Raw genomic sequence first — 16,815 nt, 5'->3', positions numbered from 1 at the left:
CTTTTTCCTATATTTGTATTGTGTTGTTTGTCCTTTTATTATTGAATTGTACAATGCCTAATTTTTTAAAAATTTATTTTATTCGAGTATAGTTGATTTACAATGTGTTAATTTCTGCTGCACAGCAAAGTGATTCAGCTATACATATACATACATCTTTTTCATATTCTTTTCCATTATGGTTTATCACAGGATATTGAATATAGTTCCCTGTGCTGTACAGTAGGACCCTGTTGTTTATCCATTCTATACATAATAGTTTGCATCTGCTAACCCCAAACTCCCAATCCATCCCTCCCCCACTCCCCCTTCCTTGGCAACCACAAGTCTGTTCTCTATGTCTGTGAGTCTGTTTTGTAGGTAAGTTCATCTGTGTCATATTTTAGATTCCACATATAAGTGATATCATATGGTATTTGTCCTTCTCTTTCTGACTTCACTTAGTATGATAATCTCTAGGTCCATCCATGTTGCTGCAAATGGCATTATTTCATTTTTTTATGTAAAATGCCAAATTTTTAATAGCTAAATGTTCCCTATGACCCAGTCTGAGGCACGGAAGTCTGATTTCTGTCTCAACTGCTTTATCTCACTTAGAGAGACAGATTTAATAATAGTAAAATACAGAATGTGCCTCCATCCAAGTCATGTTGACCACCGAAAAGTTATTTTAATCCATTGCACCTTTTAAAACTGAACAAGCATTTGTCCTCTGAACCCTAAACATGGTTAATATGACTTTTACTTCCTTTTTTCAGGAACATAAACATGTAACAATGCTTGTGTAAGAAAACACCCACACTTTAGCTGACACCTGCTTTTCTCTTCTTATGTCAACTAAAGTTAAATAATCACCAACAGAACTTGGAGAAATCTATTCCAGAGATACATCCCTTAGCTTCTTGATACTCTGATGGGTCATTGCTCTGAGTAAGAAAATCCTTACATCAGGAAATTTATGCCTTGGCTCAAATTCTTGGAGTTTCTGATTTTTACATAAAGTCCTAACCATGCCAGGGGGAACCCTTACATACAGTTCGTCCATGTGTCTGTGCTTCATTCAATTCTCTCCCATGGTGGGACACAGAATAAATCTAGTAAGTTTGATAATTTAATAATGGTTACCATTGTAGATGGCTTACTGTGTGCCTGGTCCTTGGAACTTGGAGTCCATAATCTCATCTGATACTAAGGTAAACCCTGAGAAATGGTGGCTGTTATTATCCCCACTTATAGGTGTGGAAGCTAAAGGTTACAGAGGAGAAGTAACTAACCTGCCCGAGATCTCATTAGCCAGCAGAAGCTGGGCCAGGTTCAAACATTGGATCCAGTGCTACTAACCACCCTTCTGCACTGCCTCTCATTCTGTGTATCAGGATTACCTCATCTGTTCATCCAGAATACAGCGGTGCTTGCACGGTGGCCCCTGTGCTGGCCACATGGGTGGGCTTTCCCCCTTTATTCGCCCTCACTCTATTTGACCAGTTGGAAGGCTAACACTGCATTTCCTAGACTTCTGGATGTGAATGAGGTTGTGCCAATGAGATGCAAGGTTAGGAAATGTTACAGGTTAAATTGTGTTCCCCCGAAAAGATATGTTAAAGTCCTAACCTCCGGTGCCTGTGAATATGACCTTATTTGGAAATGGAGTCTTTGCAGACATAATCAAGTTAAGATGAGGTCATTAGGGTGTGTCGCTATCCAATATGACTGGTGTCCTTGTAAGAAGAAGAAAATGCCACGTGAAGACAGAGACACACGGAGAACTCCATGCGACGACAGAGGCGGAGATGGGAGTGATGCAGCTTTAAGCCAAGGAACACGGCCACCACCAGGGGCTAGGAAGAGGCAAGGAAGGATTGTACCTAGAGCTTTAGAGGGGGCATGGCCCCGCCCACACCTTGATCTCAGATGTCTAGCCTCCAGAGCTATGAGAGAATAAATTTCTGGTTTTAGGCCACCCAGTTCGTGATACTCTGTTACCAGCCCGAGCTGACTAACACCGGAAGGTAGAGCAAGGCAGAGGCTGCTGGCAGGCAAGCTGGAGGCCGGGGGCATGAGCAGTTTCAGGGGCCAACTCTCCGCCCACTGCCATCACAGCTTGTGGCCAGAGACAGTCACAGCAGGTCCTGGCTCTGGATCTTGGCTTTGAGGCTGGACCTTGAAGGCTGTGCTGCAGTGGTGGTCCCTGGCTCCACTTCTCCAGCCCTTCCAACAACTTTTGTAAGTGCTCAATTCCCTGGATTAAATCCTTTTCTGCTCTATTTCCTGTACTGAACTCTGATTGACACACATTCCTAATGCTGCTAAATATTGGATAGACTTAAAAGTGGAGAAGATTCCCGTGTGGAAATCAGGGCAAGCTATACTAGAAACGCAGCTGCAGGGGGGGTGGGCTTCAAGCCTGCCTTGGTCCGCAGGTCTCTCTCTAATGTCCAGGTGACGCACTTTTCCGTTTTCCAACAGCCTGAATTCCTCTCGCAGAGCTGACATCCTCAGTGGGTTTCACCTCCCTTGGGTTGGCAACCTTTGCTGGATTGTTCTATTGTCAACTTGTTTACACTGGGAACTCTGTTTTCCAAAATTGCCTTCCTGGTGTGGTTCTGAGTTTGATTTGGCCACAGCTGAAGTTCTGCAAGACCCAAGAAGCAGAATTGCTGCAGCAAAACCCTGAAGGTTGTTATTGGTGGGAGGCACTGAAAGAGAGTTTGTCACACCCTCCTTGCTCTGTTTCCCCTTCTGACTGCCAGGTGCCTGACCAGTAATGGCCCAGGGTCACTGTTGGATGCTTCACTGTCACCTCCCAGGGACAGTAGCCACTGCTCTTCGGTTAGCACTTAGGATGGCTAATCCCTTCTTTGAATATCCTGTTTCTCCTTGTCCCAGAGCTAGGGGCACCGTCTGCTCAGAGTTCCTGCATTTTCTCCTTTTTTCAGGCTTTTTCTTTTCTTTTTTGGAATCAGGATGCAATAGGGTAGATTTCCTTCCAAGCCTCCATCTCTCTCCTGTTTGATTCACACGATTCAGGTAGTTTTCTTTGATGCTTGTCCTATTTTGAGGTTGGGTGATGGGGGAGGGAAGGACAAGGAAGGATTTAAGGGTCATTTCTTGTAGCAGGATCCAGTGGGGACTGTTATGGGGCTAACCGATGCGTGTACATCTCAAAATGTCAGAAACCACAGGCAGATTGGAGGGTTGAGAAAACTCTCAGTGAGAACCATCAAGCTGCTCATTCTGTCTGTCTTGATAAATGCCCTTTTTATTAGGGGATGAGGGTGTTATGGTGATGGGAGAGGGCTGAATGGGGAAGGGTTTGGTGTTTTGGTTTTATGTGATTATCTATAGGCAGGGACATAACTTGTATGAACCACTGTAAAAGTTTTCTTCTCTGAGCTGTACTGAAGTCATGTCCTCCTAACACTGTGGACACCATAAGGGAGGAGAATGCCCTTTTCTATGATTCCCAGACCAGATCAGTTCCTACCTTCTTGGCATTGCCCAAAGACCAACAAGGAACCCACAGCTACTAAAGAGGGCAGGGAACAGCCGGGGCAGGTGACCCAGTGGCTGGGAACGGACGTATTTTATTGGTCATCTTTCCATCCATTTCTTTGGGCTCTAGAATTTGCACATGTTGGAGTGAAGTGTGTGGATGCAGTTCTGAACTCGTCATAACGTTCTGATGGGTACAGACTGCTTTCACTTGCAAAAAAGACACAGAGCCTGGCTGGAAAAAATCACGTGTCAGACTTGAGTCATCTGTCCTTAAGGAAATTCTTGGACTGTGGAAATCCTTTTCTGATATTCTGGCCGACCCCACATTTACTCACACATGGGAGAGCCTGGGGAGATCCTCTCAATAGCTATCATAACACTTCTGTCTCCACCTGAAATCTCGGGACCACCCAGACCTTCTCACCTTTGGCTTCCATGGCTCAGGGAAGCAGTCATATTGCCACAAGCTCCGGGGAGACTCAGGCTTGCTTCATGCACACTGCTCTTGACTGCTGGCATTAGCCTTGCAGACAGAGGCCCTAATTATACCAGTCACTCTGCCCGATAGACCTGGAGTATCCCCGTGATTAATGGGAGAGATTCACTCAAAACACAAGATATCTCATTTCCTAGTGGGTGTACAAGCAGAGTACTGCGGAAACGTAGCCTCCACTACTCCAGCTGAAATGTCTCAGCAGATTTCCTTCTATTCCCAAGCAATTGGAAACAGCAGGAGTGTCTCCTTAGAATCCAAAATCATATTCAGGAAGAGGTGGGGGAGGTAGTCATTAGAGGTCCCAGGTGGTTTTTTAACAAAAGTCACTTCATATAAGTTCACTATAGAAAAGTTGGAAATTATAGAAAAATATGTAAAAGAAACCAAAAGTCACGCACAGTCCCACCAGCCACAGATAACTCTGGTTGGCATTTTTGGGTATCTATTTCCATCTGTTTTGATGCATACATAGAGTAGTAGCTCACACAAAATACTCTGTTTTTTAATTTTTTTTCTTTTACTTTAGCATACCATCCAAATTATTAAATACTGCCAGTCAACACATATAGAGCATTAGCTGTGCGCTGGGACCAATTTTCCACACTCCGTACTCTACTGATAATACCTCACTTAATCCTCTCAGGTACTAGAAAGAAAGCTACTTTTATGAAAGCTACTTTTATCTCCACCACTCTACAGATGAGGAAATTGAGGTGAGGAGGTGTTAAAACAACTTGCCCAAGGTCATTAGTTAATACACAGTAGAGTTAGGATTCAAACCCTGGCAGCCTGGCCACAAACCTGTGCTCTTAGCTGCCACCGTGCCGTGCTCTGGTTTCCAGTGCTGGCTCCCCAGCAAATGAGCTGTTGACCTTGGTAGGCCTCTGGTCCTTCTTGTCACAGCTTGTGTAGGCCTGGCACCAAGGCATGCTGTGCAAACGTTTTCTGAGCACCTACCGTGTGTAAGGTGCTGTGGCTGCAAATTTAACAAACACAGGGTCCTGTTCTCAAGAGTGTCAAAAGGTCATAAGGAGACAAACACCGTTTCCTTAAAGCATGGCACAGCCAGGGAATTCATGGAAAGACCTCCAGGGGGTGTCCTTCAGGCAACAGCGAGAGCAGGACCTGCAGTTTGCGGTGACCCTGAAAGTGGCCAGCAGCCCAGCTTTCAGCACCTGAAAGAGGGGGATTGCTCTAAACAGTTGTGGATCCTCGTAGGGTTGACCTGGCCAGGACCGGGGCAGTAATGCTGCTTGGAATCAGGTGGTGAAAGAGCCGTGTGTCCAGGAAGTGCATTTGTTGCCATGGTGTCCAAATAGCAGGAGGGACCAGAGAGAGAGGAGCCTCTGTGCCGTCTGCCCTGTCCCCAGGAAGGTACTTATGGGGGGAGGATGAGCCCAGGAAAGAATTAGGGACCAATTCCAGCCCCAGGAGGACAAGAGGAGGACGACGTTCCTGGCCACGGCCTGGTCTCCTACAGGCTAGACTCTTGGAAGCCTGAGCTTTGAGTGACAAGGATGCTCAGGGCAGCCGACGCCACACTGCCAGCCTTGGCCAGGACCACTCGTCCTCAGAGCTTGCAACCTAGTGACAAGCTGGGCTGCCACTCCTGTGTTCTCCCTCTTTCATCTGTCCTACTGTGTGGATGAGAGGAAATGGGAGATGCTTTGAATAGTGAAAGCAGCAGGCCAGGGTAAGGCGTCTATAGGTGTGCTTATGCCTGCAGAAAACTAGGTCCTTGTCATTAACCCATGTCTCATGAAAATTGAACCTGTCCCCCTCCAGGCTGGTGACTGGGCTGTGCCCCTCTTGTCAAAGAAGTGTCAGTGTCTGGGAAGCATGGACAGGCCGTATTTTCCTGCTAGAGAGTCCTGACTGCAGCCCCCAGGCATGTCCTCCGGGCAGGCACTGAGTCGAGACTTTTCTGTGCACTATCGCACAGAAACCACACAGCATGAGGCAGGTTCTAGGATTTCTCTTGTGTGGACAAGGAAATGAGCCTTGGGGAAGCCAGTGCCACACCGGGGCCACATTGGGGCGATGCTGCTACTGAGTGACAAGAGTTTGGATTCAAACCCAGAGGCATCTAATCACAAACTGCTCGCTTGGTCTTGTGTGACTGCATCCATTTGTGTGACACTTGAAGCTCACTTTGGCCTAGAAATAAACTAACAATTTAAAGCCTTTGGGCTCATTTGGTGTCAGTTTATTTAGGCAAAGTGTTACTGGGTCAGGGAACCAGAGAAGTGGCGGGTAGGTTCTGTCTTTATCCGTCTCAGAGCCCAGGTGTCCAGGTTCCAGTCCACACTCCAACCCCGCCGAGGACTCCAAGGAGAGCTGGGAGGGGCGGCACGGTTGCCTGCTCACTCCTGTATCCACAGCAACTAGACCAGCATCTGCCCCACACCCAGGGCTCCATCCACACGCTGGATGAAGAGGGGGTGAGGCTCAGGACGCCGAGGCTGAAGGCAGACTCCTATCCATCAGGGAAGCTCTTTCTCACCTGTCTCAACCAGCCTCCTTACCTCCCCACACACCCCCTGTTCTGGCGGAGGTCATCTGCACCCCACCCCGTCCCACCTCTCACTTTTGCTTATGACAAAAGTATGCCCTCCTACCAGGCGTACACCACTCCCGTCTCCAAGGCCCAGATCCACCTTCCTCCCTCCTGCACAGAACTCCCCACTAGCCAGTGGCTTCCTCCCTGTCTCAACTCCTGGCACACCTGTCTGAGCTATGAAAGCCTGGGGGCCCCTCCAGAAGGTCCCCCATCCTGCTCTCCTTCCCCTCTGTCTCCCACTTGCCATTTCATCCTCACCATTTGTGTGTGTGCTGGAGTGGGGGGATGCAGTAAGGAACTGTTGCATCACAGCTGTTGTATTGTTACAGGAGGTAGGAAATTATAAAGACATTACGTTTCTAGAATGATGCTTGCAGAATAATGTTTGTAGAATAATATTAGCACTAAGCATATTTCAGTCCCAGCTTCTTCTTTTGTTTTTAAGACGCTGAAATTCCAAGTCTAATTCTTCCGTGCCCATTAAAAAATTGAACCTTCCTGTGGGCTTTTATCACCACCATCCCCCACTTTCATCAGGAGCTTACAGGAGCCGTGTACTCACACTCCCACCACACAGGTAGCAGTCCAAACACACAGCAGGCCCTGATTCTGGACAAAGAGACTTCTGCCAAGGCTGGGGGAAGAAAATCGAATCCCATTCATTCATACTTTCATGTTTGCTGAGTATCCCCTATGTTCCAGGCACTGCCTTGGGGACACAGTAGTGACTAACATTCCAGTGCAGGGAGCCAGGAGTAGGCAGATAGCACTTTCTAGGGAGGGAAGGAGGTGCTATGGAGAAAGTAAAGCAGAAAACTGAACGAGTGGTGGGAGCCCAGCGTGGGCTGCAGGCAGAGGGATCAGCAAGCAAGAGCGAAGGCCCCGGGGTGGGAGCGTGCATGGCAAGCCAGGCCCGCAGGAAGACAGAGGAGTGGACCATGGCAGTGGACCAGGGAGAGAGTCAGGTGCCGAGGTCGGGGCAGGGGTTAGGTCGTAGGACCTTGCAGATGACTTCACATGGCTTTGTGCTGTGCCCAGGTCAGCTGGAGAACCTTTGGAGGATCTTGACTTGTTTTTTTACTTCTGTGTTAAAGAATCACTCTGCCTGCTGAGTGGTGAACAGACTTGGGGGCTGGGGCAAACGTGGATGCAGGAAAACCAGTTTGGAGGCTGATGGGGGTCTAGGGGCTGGATTCTAGGTACACTTTCAAAGACAAGCTGATGGGGTTTCCTGATGTCTTGGATGTGAGTGTTAGGGGAAAAAGAAGTTTGATGAAGTTGACTTTATATGGAAACCATTTTCAAAGTGCTCGTGTGCATATTATTAGGGTCTTTGATGACCCCTGGAAGGTGGGCAGGACTTCTCTTTACAGGTGGAGAGTCTGAGGGCCAGAGACAGAAGGGGCTTGTCCCATGTCACAGGTGTTGTTTCTTAGACCCAGGCCATTGGCTGCTCCTGAGGCATTTAATCTCGTTTCGTGCTTTATGTTCTGAGAGAGCCTGAGCAGGAGGGCTGTGCAGGCCGGGAGAGGGTGAGCTGGGCTCCAAGAGGGGGTCTGCACAGAGGCCAGTGTGAAAGGAGTTGGGGCACCACAGGCGGGGCCTGGGGTTATGGTCGGAGGCTGTCTCTGCACCCTCCACCCTGCAGAGCAAACGTCCTTCACCCTCAGTAGAAAGACTGGGAAGGTGGCACCCTTGGCTCTGCTGGCTCCCCTCTGGCACTAGACTGCAGAGTCGATTCTACTTATTACCACCCCGAGCTTCCACTCCAGCACCTTCCATGGTGGTCACAGCATGATTTGTTGGTGACACAGAGGTCCCACTAGCCTCAGAACAGTTGGGGAAACCCAGACCCTTTGCAGTAATTCAGGGAGGAAATGGGATAAATGGGAGGGTGACCCTGTGCTGCCAAAAGGCTCAAGACATCTTGTCACCCGGTTCCTCAGTGGGGTCCCAGCTGGAACAGAATCTAGCCCTTGAGGTTCAAGAGACTTCAATGCTGGGACTGTTATTACAGAGTTTGGGCAGGTTAAGGAAACCCAGAGACCAGCCGCAATGGGGGCTGTTGTTACCACCGGACCTAAAAAGGAGGAGGAAAGGTATTCCTGGAGGCCCGAGGGCTGGAGCATGAAGGAAGGACTGCCCCGAGGGAGCAGTGGTCATGGGGCCACGGTCAGGGCAGGAGCAGGGCCAACAGGGCAGAACCTCCCCGGCTCTCCTCCCCGAGGAAGGTCTCGCATTGGCCAACCCCGCCAGAATCCAGAAGGCGAGGGAACCCCTGGTGCTGCCGTCCTCAGGATCAGCCTTGGGGTACACAGGGCAGGGCCAAGAACAGAAGAAGGGAGAGGCAGAGGGAGAATAACAAACACACCAGAGATGCCTCAAACCTGGGGGAAATGTGTGCTTAAACACAGCGTTGATCGTTCATTACTGCTTTCCCTGAACCTGTGCTGAAGTTACCACTGGAGAAAATCAAGTTCTCGGGAAAGAATATTCTGGTAGGAATAGTGATTAGGTACTAAAATCCAGAGACTGAAATCTTGACTCCTGGGGACTTTCCAAAACAGACTTAAAAAATCACTGGCTTCAGATGTCAGAGAGCTTTCAGAAGGCAGAGGAATAGACCTAAGCCCCAGGAAGTCATTTCTAGCTCTAGTGTTAACGTATGTGATCCAGTATTTTCCAAAGTGGCCTATATAATTTTGATATAATGGAAACATAAGTCATTTTCCAGGCAGAGTCTATACTAGCAGATAGGCTACTACTATGTAACCCTTTTCAGGGCAGACACATCTGGATAATTGGGATGGTGTAGATGGGTCTTAAAGTCCTCATAAATTCTAGATAATTAGGATGCTTTGGAACCAAAAGGAATTTGTTGTAAACTGGGACTAAACATGTTGCCTTCTTAGTGTGAAAATTTTTTTTAATTAAGACTTTTTTTTATTCCTCTTTTTCCTCAACTAAAATCTAGGTTTCCACAGGCGACCAGCTGACCTTTTGATCTGAGCAGAATTTGCTACTGCTTATAAAGTCAAAGATCAATGCTTATCAAAAATCGTCAGCCTGGAAATCTCTTTAATTTCCTGAGCTGTGTAGGCGGCTTTTCTGATAACATGCACTCATTCTGATGCTACATTTTGGAGGCGGTCTGCATCTGAAAAGCACACTACAATCTGCTTTCCCCCCCAACACCCAGGCACATTGGTTGGCAATTCCCATCAGTCCTTTCTAGCTGCTCCATGGGGCCAAGGCTGGGTCACAAAGCTCTCAATTCACTCCACCTATCCAGAGAGAGGGAGATGGGAGCGCAGACCTGCAGGAGGGCCTCCACACTTCACTGAGATACACCCTCTTTAGGTCCCTGTCTCCTTCGCCTTCTCTCTGTGGCTGCTTCATGGTGTTTCTGTCCATTTTTGCCCTTTTTTTCCCCTTTCTCCTCTGGTAGGGATTTTTGGGAAAGGATCTTAAATTGTAAGGGTTCGCACTCCCACTCCTTTAAATCATCTCTAGATCACTTATAATACCTAATACAATGTAAATGCTATGTAAACAGTTATAAATACAATGTAAATGCTATGTAAATAGTTGCCAGTGCACATCAAATGCAAGTTATGCTCTTTGGAACTTTGTGGAATCTTTTAAAAAATATATTTTCGGGCTTCCCTGGTGGCGCAGTGGTTGGGAGTCCGCCTGCCGATGCAGGGGACATGGGTTCGTGTCCCGGTCCGGGAAGATCCCACATGCCGCGGCAGCGGCTGGGCCCGTGAGCCATGGCCGCTGAGCCTGCGCGTCCGGAGCCTGTGCTCCACAACGGGAGAGGCCACAGCAGTGAGAGGCCCGCGTATCGCAAAAAAAAAAAAAAAAAAAAAAAAAAATATATATTTTCTAGGGGACTTCCCTGGTTGGTCCAGTGGTTGGGACTCCCCTCTTCCGCTGCAGGGGGCAAGGGTTCAATCCCCGGTCAGGGAATTAGGATCCTGCATGCCGTGCAGTGTGGCCAAAATTTTTTAGATAAAATAAAATAAAATAAATCTGCTACCGCTGGTTGGTTGAATCTGCAGGTGTGGAAGGCGGACTGTAATTCTTCTGAAAGAAAGAAGGCAACCTTCACTGACAGTGCATACATTCCTCCAGCTGATAGGGGCACTGCATTCGATTACTGTCAGTACCCTAGAAATTTAAAAGGAAAAATTTGTATTTCTAGATATAATTAAACAGTTGTGATTTCCACTTTATTATCTTTCTTTTCTTTTATCATGCCATTTATTTAGTTCAATATAGCAAGAAAAAAGATGAAAAAGGAACTCCAAGCCTATGTAAAAGCTTGTGCTGATGAATTAAACCAAAGCACCTCATTCATTCGTTCATCCAATCATTCATTCAATGATATTAACAAGGAATACTTTTTGAGTATTTACTCTGTGCCAAACTTTATGCTAAGAACTTTAGATGATTACCTCATTCAATCTATATAATTACTCTATGGGATAACTGCTAATATTATCACTATTTCATAAGTAAGAAATTTTCAAGAAATATGCCAGGTCCTATGCTAAATGGGGAGGAACAGAAAAACTAACATATTTTCTTGGCATCAAGGATTTAGGACCACGGAGGCAGAGACAAATGCATAAACAAAAACATAAAATAAAACATTATAGGAGCCACCATGACCAGCTGTTAGGGTCCAGCTGGGCACGCAGGAGGGAATGGTCCCTTCTCCTTAGTGTTATTCAGCTGGCTGTAAGTCCTGAGGCTTTCCAATGGGTTGGGAAAAAAATGGGCCTAGCACCAGCATCTCAACACACCTTGTTTTTCAGCCAAAGCTCTTGGCCACCTCCCCCTTTTCCCAATCACCTACTGCTTGCAGGTTCCCCTCCACCCTGTTGACTGTGTTATCCCCCAGACCTTGGGTATGCTCACCCCCAGCCCTAGAAAAGAAAAGCCCAATACTTTCTGTGATAACCATGTTGTGATGTAAAAAGTATACTCTGTTAACTGTAGGTACCCTAAGCCCTCTTAGGAAGCCAGCCTGGAAGATACCATGATCAACTTTGAGGGCAAAGCAGGGAGGTTACAAGGTGAAAAGTCAAAAGTAATGCTTAAAGATGAGAGAGTAAGAGGAATTTGCTGTGCTCCTGAGAGGAAGAAGGAAAAAGAAATGAGGCAGAGAGAAGGCCAGAGCTACCCAGAGGTGGGTCCCTAGGGGGTAAGTAAAAGTAGCAGAAACAGGTGGTCCATGCTGGTGGCCCAAGGAAACTTCTAAGAATGAGGACGCCTAGTGGCCAGTGTAGTTGTAATCCCTTTCTTCCCATCCCCACCGCAACACACACACACACACACACACACACACACACACACACACACACCACAAGGTAGAGAGGTCTACCACATTCAGGAATACCTTGACACCTTTGGAGGAAAACAAAGGGCTGAGTCTTGTGTGAGGGTGAATGCACTGTGGCATACAGACAGGGAGCTAGGTGCAGGGGCAGATCCAAAGTTCATGGAATCTGAAGCTCATACAGTTTGGTGAGATTGCCCTTAAAGAAAAATAATATAAAAATATACAACCTTTTGCAAATTTTACCAAAACATATGACCACGTGAACACTTTGCTAGGGCCTCCCACAAGGGAACAGCCCTGGAATTTAAGCTTCATTAGCTTTCTTATAAATCTTTCACTGGAAGACGTGACCACAGGAGAGCCAGACCCCATCTGAAAATCCTCAGAAAATTTTTGAGGAGGCTTTGGGCTCCATAGTCCACACAGTGGGGGAGTTTGAGTCAAGCTGATCTAGATCTCAGGGGGGTTGGCTGGTTATGACTGACAGCTGGGTTATAATCACTTTCCTAGTCTCCAGAACAAACTACAATCTCAGAGGAGGAGAGACCACGGTGAAGGAGGGACTAAAGGCAGCTGCGTCGGAACCTGGAAGGGTAAGTCTGAGAGCTTGCATTTCTGGAGGGGATGGGAGGGAGGATGACCACAGGCCTGCAGAGTGAGGCGAGCCGGCTGTTTAAAAGCTCTTCAAGTCTTATTAGAAAATTGCAATGGAGAGATCCCCTGCCCTCTCCTCCATCCCAGGGTACACAGTAAGGTCTGTCCTCCACTCTGATAACCCTCATTTTGGAGCTTAGAAAGAAGCTAATCAGAAGACACACATTGTACAAGCTACTTCAAGTGCAATTTAGAATTCAGCGTGACGAAGGGAGTCATCGGGTGTGTGATTATAAAGAAACATTCCAACATAATTAAGGCATGAAGGTGCAGGGGTGGGCGGGTGGACAGGGATGGTCAGAAGAAACAGGGCACAGCTCACCACCACTCTCAGTAGTTCCCAGCTCTGCACACCAACCAATGAGGAAACACAGCTTCCCTGTGTTCCTGCATATCCAGTAGCATCGCCAATAATCCTCACAACCCTCTCAGTGGCGTGTATTAGTTTTCTCTTGCTGCCGTAACAAATTACCATAAATTTAATGTCTTAAAATAATACATTTATTTTCTTATAGTTCCATAGGTCAGAAGCCTGAGATGAGTCTCACTGGGCTTAAATCAAGGATTGATGTCAGCGGAGCTGCATTCCTTGCTGGAGGCTCTGGGGAGAAATCATTCTCGTTTCCAGCTTCTAGAAGCTGTCTACACTCCTTGGTCCCCTTCCATCTTCAAAGCCAGCAAGTCTTTCTCACATCTCATTACTGTGACATTGACTCTCCTGCCTCCCTCTTTCACATGTAAGAATCCTTGTGATTACACTGGCCTCACCCAGATAATCCAAAATAATCTCTTTATTTTAAAGTCCAGGTGATTAGCAACCTTACTTCTCTTTTCCCAAATAATGTAACATATTCACAGGTTCCAGGGATTAGGGAATTAGTATATGGACCTCTTTGGGGCCATTATTCTGCTTATCACAATAGGAAATATTATTATCTCCTATTTTCCAGGTGAGGAAAATGAGGCACAGAGAGGTCCTGTGGCTTGCTCAACATCACAGAGCCGGTGAGCAGTAAAGTTGGGATTCACCCAGGCCCATCTGATGCCAGAGCCTGTATTCTTAACCTTTAAACTGTACTCCTTTCATATAGTCATTGTTCAATACTTTATTGAATTTTATTTGACACTTCCATTGATAGAAGCGTTTGAGTAAGGCAAAGGCTCTGGGGGCAGGAACTGCTGGTGGTATGGACATGCAGGTGTGAGAGAGGCATACTGTATACCCCATAACAGTGCCAAGTGGGGGACCATCTGCCTGTGTTAGGTCACAAGAGACCGGGGTTCACATCTCAGCTCTGTCACTTGTATCTATGTGCCTTCCAGCCAATTGCTGGATCTCCTGAGTTTCCTCTGCAAATGATAATAACAGAACAGAACCCACTGTACAGGCTTGTTATAGTAATAGTAACTAGAACAGCATGTATGAAGCTCCCGGCTGTGCCTAGAGCACAGGTGGTGTTCCAGGAATGCTGCTGTTACTACCTCTCTCTCCTTGGCCCCTCTCCCCAAGGAACCTTAACTTCTCACAGGTAGGTACTAACAGAGGAAATGGTGGCTGAGATTTCTGGATTCTGAGGAAGCAGATCTGGGGAAGCTGAATCAGAACAGGTAGGAGGAGGACAAGGAGCTCTGCTTTTATCTGTCTTAGGTAGAGTCCACATTAGATCTAATTAGAGAAAAAGGGCTCTGTGGCTATAACACATTTTAAAAACACTGATGTCTCCCTCCCTCCCTCCCTTCCTTCCTTCTTTGTGTTTTCAGAAAAGTTTGGAAGAAGGAGAGGAGAAATAAAATGTCCATTAGATCGAGAGTTCCTGGTTGCAGGCAACAGAATCTGACTCTGACTAGCTTAGATGAAAGTTGGAATTTAGTGGAAGGGCATGGGGTGACACCAAATTGAAGACAAAGTTGAACATCTGGGTCTCGGGAAGACAGGAGCATGTAGACAGCAGGAAGGAATGGAGAGCCTCTTCAGGGCAGCAGTGCCCTGAGTGGAGCCCTTCCCGCTGGACCCCTGGGCTTGGCACTGGGTCCACTATCCATCTTCCTGGGAAGCAGAGTTACTGGACTAGCCTGGGACGCTTGCTGGCCCCATGTCTCAGTAGGCAGGGAACCTTGACTGCCTGTCCCACCAGAGCATCTCCAGAGGGCAAGATGGGGTTCCCCAAGAAGATACCAGCAAGCAAACAACTGTCACCTTTGACAAAGGTCACCTTTGCAAAGCAACCATCGGTCACCTTTGCTATGTTTGAAAATGTATCTTTCACCCCGACCTGCCTCCAGGACTCTCTTTCATTTCCTCATTCTTTCTATTTAAACTGCAAAATGTCATTTTTGTAGGTACTGCCACCCTCCCCCCCGCCAAAAAAAAAAACAACAAAACAGGAAAAAGAAAAGCTTCGTGCTTCTTGGACTTGGGGAGAAATACTTTGTTTTACCCTCAGTTGACTCAGGGTCAACTGAGTTTGGTTAATACGGGACTCTGAGCATAGTGGCCTTTTGCTGTGTCAGCATCAGTCGAAAAAGGACCACTATGTCACAAAAAACTCACCTGTTAAATCCTCATATTTTACAGTTGAGACACAGGTCGGAGATGCTCAGTGACCTGCTCAAGGTCACAAGGCAGTTTAGAGGCAGGATCTCTGCTGGTTCCTTCCATTAAACAACCTAGGCCTTTGGAGTGGCAGTGCCTCATCAAGAGGGAGCTTCCTCTTATCTGTCAGGCACAACGTTGCCCCATCATGGATGAGGATGTGAGTGGCGCCTCCTGGCATTTGCGGTACGATATGGCGCTGAAACCCAGCACCCAAGGATGGGCTCCTGGGCGATGGAGCACCGCTGGCTGTGTTTGAGGTGTCCAGAGTCAGATGCAGCTCCTTTGTCAGTCCGTGCCCCTGAGGGCTTAAAAAAGGAAAGAAAGAAAAAGAAAAGAGAAACGCTTCCAATCTCTGATTTTACAGAACAAGGCAAATTTCTCGTTTTGACAGAATCAAAACCCAAATCCGCCTTACCAAGAGACCAGAGGAAAAAACAAAGTTCAATAGATTTTTTCTTCTTAAACTGTTGGATCCCATTTGAAAGGAAATGGGTTTCTTTCTTTAAAAGAGAGAGACAAGAGAAATGAGAGTCTCTCCAGGATGGAGAATTCAGAAGTATGGTGTCCCTACGTGCCCGGAAACCAAGGGAGGGTCAGCAGTTTCAGGGTGTCGTTGACAGGTGATTTGACCAGGGGGTGTAGAACTGGAAGAGGGTAAGGTTTCTAGAAGAACTGGGGCGTCTCTTACTGTCCAGTGACTTCCAAATGGCATCCTTCAGTTTCAAGGAGGGCAGGGCAGGGTGAGCTACTCAAATCAAAGTTGGCACTACAGTGAGCCTCCAAGCCCCACCTCCAAATGCTGGGCCTAATTGTCTTGCTCTAAAGTAGATGGAATCTAAACCCAAACACCCCATTCTACCTTTATTGCATTTCTAGGCTGTCATTGCCCCCAGACTTTTCTTCCTGATGGGCCACTTGAGTGAAAAACAAAACAAAATAACCCAAGACCTTGCAGCAAAATGAAGCAAAACCTATCCTGTATTTCATCAGGAATAAAGTATTCTGTTGTTGATTTTTTAATGCAGACACTTTGCCTTAGTATGATTTATACCTCATTTTATCTTTCCGATACATTTAGCCATCAGTGGGTGGGAAGTTTTCAGAGCCCTGCTCAAATGTCATCTTATCCAAGGGATTGGCCATCCTATCCCCAAGAGAATATTCCTTAGTACCTAGAAAAGCCCTGTCATATATTAGGTGTCCAGTAAATATTTGTTGAATGAAAAATTCTTTCACTCAGATGCGCCCAGACCCGGTTGTGCTGATGCCCACAATATTCATCGACTACCCTCCGAGGTAGATACAGTGGGCACAGTATGGGAGGGATAAAGGGAATAGTACCCCAGGCTGCCGCCCTGGAGGACTTGAATGTGTAATTTGGGAGGAAAAAAAAAAAAAAATGTACGTGTTATAGAAGTTAGTGAACTCGTAACAGAAACAGAGCAACAAGGAGGCAAATGGGGCCGTCCATCTGCAAGTGATTTCATTCATCCATCGAATGTCCTGAGTGCTGACTGAGGCTGGCTGCTCAGCTGAGTGCTGGGGCATGATGAATCCTGAGGTCCACCCTGCCCTCCCCGAGCCTTGAGTCTGGTGGGGTGAAGGGAGAGTGAGAAGAACGCCCAGAGACAGGGAAAATTTAGGTCTCAGGCTTTATAAGAAAC

General features: G+C 47.1%; 1 long non-coding RNA gene across 2 annotated transcripts in view; it reads left to right on the top strand.

Moving 5' to 3' along the window:
• Nucleotides 1-16,394, top strand: part of LOC116762326 — a 51,542-nt gene extending 35,148 nt beyond the window's left edge. The window contains exons 2-5 of one of the 2 annotated variants that reach the window (XR_004352242.1): nt 12,412-12,494; nt 13,071-13,292; nt 13,506-13,560; nt 14,317-16,394. This is a non-coding gene — a long non-coding RNA (uncharacterized LOC116762326). Of the gene's footprint in view, nt 1-11,975; nt 12,495-13,070; nt 13,293-13,505; nt 13,561-14,316 lie in introns of those variants that run through there. The other variant, XR_004352241.1, reaches the window with a different exon arrangement.
• Nucleotides 16,395-16,815: the final 421 nt, after the last annotated feature.

Source organism: Phocoena sinus, chromosome 11 (assembly GCF_008692025.1).
Source record: "Phocoena sinus isolate mPhoSin1 chromosome 11, mPhoSin1.pri, whole genome shotgun sequence".
Lineage (NCBI taxonomy): Eukaryota > Metazoa > Chordata > Mammalia > Artiodactyla > Phocoenidae > Phocoena > Phocoena sinus.
Note: the sequence above shows the minus strand (reverse complement) of the source record. Positions and strands in the feature narration are given on the sequence as shown.